This window comes from Ammospiza caudacuta, chromosome 1 (genome assembly GCF_027887145.1).
Source record: "Ammospiza caudacuta isolate bAmmCau1 chromosome 1, bAmmCau1.pri, whole genome shotgun sequence".
In the NCBI taxonomy this organism is placed as follows: Eukaryota; Metazoa; Chordata; class Aves; order Passeriformes; family Passerellidae; genus Ammospiza; species Ammospiza caudacuta.
The window spans coordinates 143,724,898-143,731,026 of NC_080593.1; positions in this window are offsets into that span (position 1 = coordinate 143,724,898).

Sequence of the window (6,129 nt, forward strand, 5' to 3'; positions counted from 1 at the left end):
ACCACTGTGGCTTGGGTTTGGCCATACAGTAACTGGGCAACCACAGGTATTTACAGGGGGTGGAAACTGGGTGTTGGCTTACTACAGTTTCCTATTGTTGTGGTTTAACCCCAGCCAAGGCCCAGGCAGCTGCTCACTCACTCCCCCCACCAGTGAGATCAGGGAGAGGATTGGAAGGGTAAAAGCCAGAAGACTCAGGGGTTGAGATAGAGACAGCTTAATAGGGAAAGCAAAAGCCATGCACACAAGCAAAGCAAAACAAAGAATTAATTCACTGTTTACCATGGGCAGGTTCAGCCATCTCTGTTACATGTGCCCCATCACATGTAACAGTGACTTGGGAAGACAAACACCATCAGTCCAAATATCCCCTCCTTCCTCTTTCTTTCCCACACTTTATATCCTGGGCATGATGTCATTTGCTCTGGAATATCCCTTTGGTCAGTTTGGGTCACCTGTCCTGGCTGTGTCTCCTCCCAGCCTCCCCTGTACACTCAGCTTCCTCACCAGCCTGGCTGTAGGAAAAGCAGAAAAGGCCTTGGCTCTGTGCAAACCCTGCTCAGCAATAACAAAAACATCTCTATATTATCAACCTTGTGTTCAGCACAAATCCAAAAAACTGGGAAAAAAAAATTGCTTCTGATGCAGCCAAAACCAGCACACCTTTTTACACAAAGGGCACTTGCTGGTTGCTGCAGGGCATACATGGAGCTGCTCTGTCTCTCTATGATGCATTTGGTGATTTTCTTCTATCCCATACAGGCTAGTTTTTGCTGCAAATGACATCTGCAAACAGACAGTGCATAGAGATGTTATGAGCAAGCCCAGCTTGGGATAATGAAATCAGAGCTCTCTTGTTTTCATGTGTCAGATCCCATCAGCATCACCCAGCATCACTCCACCCCACACAGTGCCTGCACACAGCACCTGTCTGTAGTGTATGAAAATGAGACTCACCAGCTCAAGGAGAGCAAAATGAGTTTGTTTATTGCAAAGTTAAGACAGTGCTTGTGCACTTTGTGTGGGATCTTTGTTCAGTCCTTCACACACAGCCTGGCCAGGCCTGCAATGAATCCACCACCCTGACAGCTGGGTGGTTTCCTCAGGCTTTGCAGGCTTTCAAAGAAACAGGATGCTTCTTCTGTTCTCACACAGTGGGTAATCCAAGTTCTTCTGTGCTTCCCAAGAATTTCCTGCAGTGTTACACTGCTGTTTCCTTTCACCTATCAGCTACTGTATTTGTCATATACCATCTTTATAGCCAGATAAATTAAAGCCTGGAATAGGGAGGTATTTCTCCTCTCAAGGTTCTGCATTTACTAGTCATCACTACTCAATGCTGCTAAGAACACTCTTTTGATTCCAATACCTTGGGGACCTGCACAGCTTCAAAATATCCCTATAATCTGATTTTAAGAAATGGCATACCTCTAGAAGCAAATAATCTTGATTATCTCAGTATTTGGCGAAGATGCTTATTTTCTAAATGCAAAATAGAGATGGACATGGCATTCAAAGGACAAGGTTTGAAAGACACAAGCATGCAGAAATGATCTGTTTTCATGGATTTCTACTTATTTTAATTATGGACATATGAGACATTAGTCATGAGTATAATTAATTGATGCCTGCTAGTCACACCTATATAATTGTTCTAAATATTAATTTTTCTAGTTTCATCTGAAGAGCCACAGGAGTTAAAATTAAGAACCATAATTAAAATTTGCATTAATTGCATTTTAATTTCTGTAGCACACTATTCATTGGTCTGTTTGTACCTGCTTGGAGTGAAAGGGATTCCTTGCACTGGTGGTTTTTACCCAGATGAGGCAGGAGATCTGGTAATTTCTGGGATGGAAAGCCAGTTAATCCAGGCATTGTGGATACCCCTCAAAGCAGATCAGTTTGGTCAGGGCTTCATAAATAATTTCTAAGACTGTGAGTGTAATACAGAATAAGAAATGCAGGGATATAATCCCTGCTGAGGAATATTGTGACGATCTGGAGCACAGGAAAGATTCCTACTGATGTTTATGGGCTACTTCAGATGTAGAAACCAATTACAATTATTTTTCCACATTTTTTTTTTCTGGTCTATGAATCTTAGCTTTCCTTAATAATATCATTATTGATTTTTCTGCTTGCTGAGTCCCAGCAATGTAATGTACACTGCCAGTGAATGTGCACTGTCAGTGAATGCCCCTTGTAGCTGTTCTTGCCTAAAATGTGAAGCTTCATCATAAATAATTGCATTAGTAATGTAAGTCTTAATGCATTAAGAGTTTTCTGTGTATTTTAATTTAGCTATCTTTAGGAAGCTGTACTACTGCAGGGACAGAATATGTGCTGTCATTTGGGGAAATGGCTTCAGAGCTATCTAAAGGAAAAGCTTTAAATTGAATTGAAATAGAGAAAAAAGAGTGTGACACCAATTCGGATTTTCCCACTGTTACTCTTTGCTTTCCTACGTGTTAAAGTAGAAATACATAAATACATAGTTCTTGTGTGGTTAAACTTCAGGTTGTTAATGCTGGGTGACACCTGACTTCCCACCTCACCATTTCACCTTCTCCTTTCTCTTTTTTTTTTTTTTTTTTTTTTTTTTTTTTTTGTGCTGTTTTACCATGGTGCTCCCTTTCTTCTGCTCTCCAGCTTCATTTGCTTATCTGGCTTCAAAGTTGAGTCATGAAAAACAACCAGCATGGAATTAACTAAAAGGCTTTTATTAGTGATTGAACAATGAACAAATGGTGATTAATTGATATCTGAATGAAAAACAAATGGTAATCAGATGGTGATTGGGTATTTATTGGGTCTGGCTGAGAGGGAGTTCATTTTGCCACAGCAGCCCTCACAGGGTGTGCTCTGCACTGGCACTGAAAGGTGTTGGTAGCACCCCAGAGTTTTGGCTGCTGCTGAGCAAGGCTGGCACAGCACCAGCCCTGCCTCTCCAACATCCCCTGCCCACCAAGGGGCTGAGGTGGGCCAGATCCTGGGAGGGACAAAGCCAGGCCAGCTGACCCAGACTGAGCAGAGGGGTATTCCATACTGCATGACATCAGCATCAGAACAGCTACAAAAGTGAGGAGCAAGAGGGTGCATTTGTTTTTTTACAATATTTGCCTTTTGTAGCAACTGCTCTGTTGCTGAGGCCCTGCTTCCTGGGGAGCAGCTGATGGGAAATAGAGAATAATTTAACCTTTTCTTTTCTTTGCTTGTGCATGTGCAAACTTCTGCTTTTGCTTTGGTAAACTGACTTATCTCAAGCTATAAGTCATTTTCCATCTTATTTTTTTCTCCCTTTCCTGCTGAGGAACGAAGTGATAGAGAAGCCGGATGGACACCTGGCCTCCAGCCAAAGTCAACTCCACCATAGGGCAATAGCTGAATTTGTGACTTGAGGATGACTTAAATTATGATTCACACACTGGTACTTGTTACCCTTGTAACAACAGCTGGATAATGTCACTGGAATATGGTATCACTCTGGGCCTAAGGAAAGCTGTCACTTCCTGCAGGTGTTTAAGAACTTAAAGACTGGATGTGGAACTTGGCGATATGGTCTATTTGACATGGTTGTGTTCAGTCAAAGGTTGGACTCTGTAATCTTGGAGATCTTCTCCAACCCAAGTGATCCTGTGATTCTGTGCTTTAGGGGAGATCACTCTGTGCTGCCCTTCAGGGGAGTGCAGTGGGCTGTACAGATTTTTATGAAGTGATTGACTCAGCCTGCCCCACCTCTGGTGTACGTGCAGGAGTGCAGTCATTGCTGTGTTAATCATGTCCACCCCCAGCTCAGCCAGTTCTCCTCACTCCTGGTAAGAGGCAGCCCAGGCTCCTCCATTCCTGGAAATGTGTGACCCAGCACAACTCCAGATCTCTACAGCAGGGCTAACCTCAGGGGTATCGTCAGAGTTGCCTGAACCACTGTGCTGTTCATCCACCTGGAGCACACCTGGAGGGCGATGTGGAGGCCAGGAGGGCACTGGCTGCCAGGGGAAGCTGCAGTGTCTCAGACAACATCAAAGCTCTTGTGTGGATGGGCAGGGAGCTGGTGCTGGGCAAGCCCCTGCCTGCTGGAGAGGGGAGGGCTGTACTCCCAGAACAGGTGCTGACACAGAATGCAGGAGTTAAAATCCTTCCCCAACCTGAAAACCAGGTTACTGTGGCATGGGTTCAGTTTTGCAAATGCTGATTTAGAACAGGTGAAACAACAACACTCAGTGGTGCTGAACCCCACAAATCAGAAGTCAGTCCTTCAGCAGAGGAACAGGATGGGGAACACATTTAAACAATGTGGGCATTCAGAACTCCATGGGAGCTGCTGGGATGCATTCCTGGATGTGAGGAGAGCAGGCAGGTGTCAGAGAGAGGCTACTCTCAATGTCCTGTGAATGGTGGTGGTGATCCTGAGGCCTGAACACCTCTCCTGTCTCAGGGACAGCAAGGAGGAGGATGAGGAAAGCTGTAGGACAGCCAGACTCACCACAGGCCTTGGGAAGGTGATGAGACAAACAGACCTGGAAATCATTCCCAAACATACAAAGAACAAGAAGGTGCTTGGGAGTACTCAGCATGGATTTACTAAGGGAAACCCAAACTGAATGCACTGGCTCCACACTGGGGCCCAGGGGATTGTGATGTGCACCATGATGTCTCCAGTTCCTAGAGGAGCACTCAGGGGCTGATACTGGGGCCAGAGCTGTTCAGTGTCTTTGCTGTGACCAATGGACCCCCAGCAGTTTGCAGGTGATACAAACCCACAAGGAGCAGCTACAGAGCAGAGGGGTGTGCTGCCATTCAGGGGCACGTGGACAGGCTGGAGAAGTGGTCCAACACAAAGTTCATGATGTCCAGAAACTGCTGGAAGACAGCTTGGCAGACAGGTTGTTCCTGGGGAAAAGTTGCTTCCCCCTGGATTTCCCTGGAATCCTGGGAAAAAATCAGTTCACTCCTGCAGCAGTAACCACCAGCTGCTGGCATATCTGCTAGCAGGTGGGGGAGATGAAACCTCTGTTGGCTCATCCCTGGCAAGAGACATCTGGGTGCTGAGCTCAGAGCTGGACTGCCCAGTATGACAGACAGGGACAGACTGAAGGGCCATGGAGGCAATTAACAGCTTGGAGCCCTTGTCATATGAGGAGAGGCTGAGAGAGCTGAGACTGCTCAGCCTGGAGAAGAGGAGGCTAAAAGGGATCTTATTCATGTGGACAAATATTCAATGGATGGAGGGAGTAAAGAAGAGTGACACTCAGTTACATTCAGTGGTGCACAGTGACAGGAGCCAATGGGGAAGAACTGAGACATGTGAAATTCCATTTGAATGCAAGAAAAAACTTCTTTCTGTGTTTAGGTGGTCAAACACCTGGGCAGATCACCCAGAGAGACTGTGGAGCCTCCATCCTAGGAATACTCAAAACTCAACTGGCTGTGGGCCTGAGCACCCTGTGCCAGCTGCCCTGCTCTGAGCAGGAGTGTGGGCTGGACAGGCCCCCAACAAGGGACTTTCCCTTGAGCTGTGGCCTCTGCCTCCTCTTTTTCAGTCTGATAATCACCAGGCTGTCCCTCTGATAGGGGAACATCTGCTGCCAATTCCAAAGCAGCTCCATGCAAGATAATTAAGCCAGGTGTAAAATGTTCATGCTGTGGAAGCTTGGAAGATAAGGGGGCTTGTTGTGCATGTAGCAAGCTCTGAAAGCTGAGCCAATCAAGGATTATTGTAATAACAGCCAAGGATTGTTGTGGCTGGAAAGGGGCAATAGGAGGAAGGGAAATGAGAGACAAATGTCCTTGTTCTGGCTCATGGAGATAAGCACAAGACAGTCAAGAAACTTATCTCTAGGTAGGGAAAACTTTTTTATCTCTAAAAAAGTACTCCCACAAAGCCTGGGTGTGCACCCCAGGACACCCCATCAGCTGGACTGGTGATCTCTTTTTCTCTTTCTCTCCCTCTTTAAACCATCTTTCTCTATCCCCCTTGTCACCCCACCTTTCATCCCACTGCTTTTCCAAGCCCCACTGCTGTGTGCTCAGGCAGGAGGTCAGGGACTAACATATCAATTCCCATTCAAATGTGTAATTTACTAATAAAACTTAAGAGTTTTTGTGAACTCTCTTATTTCTGTCATT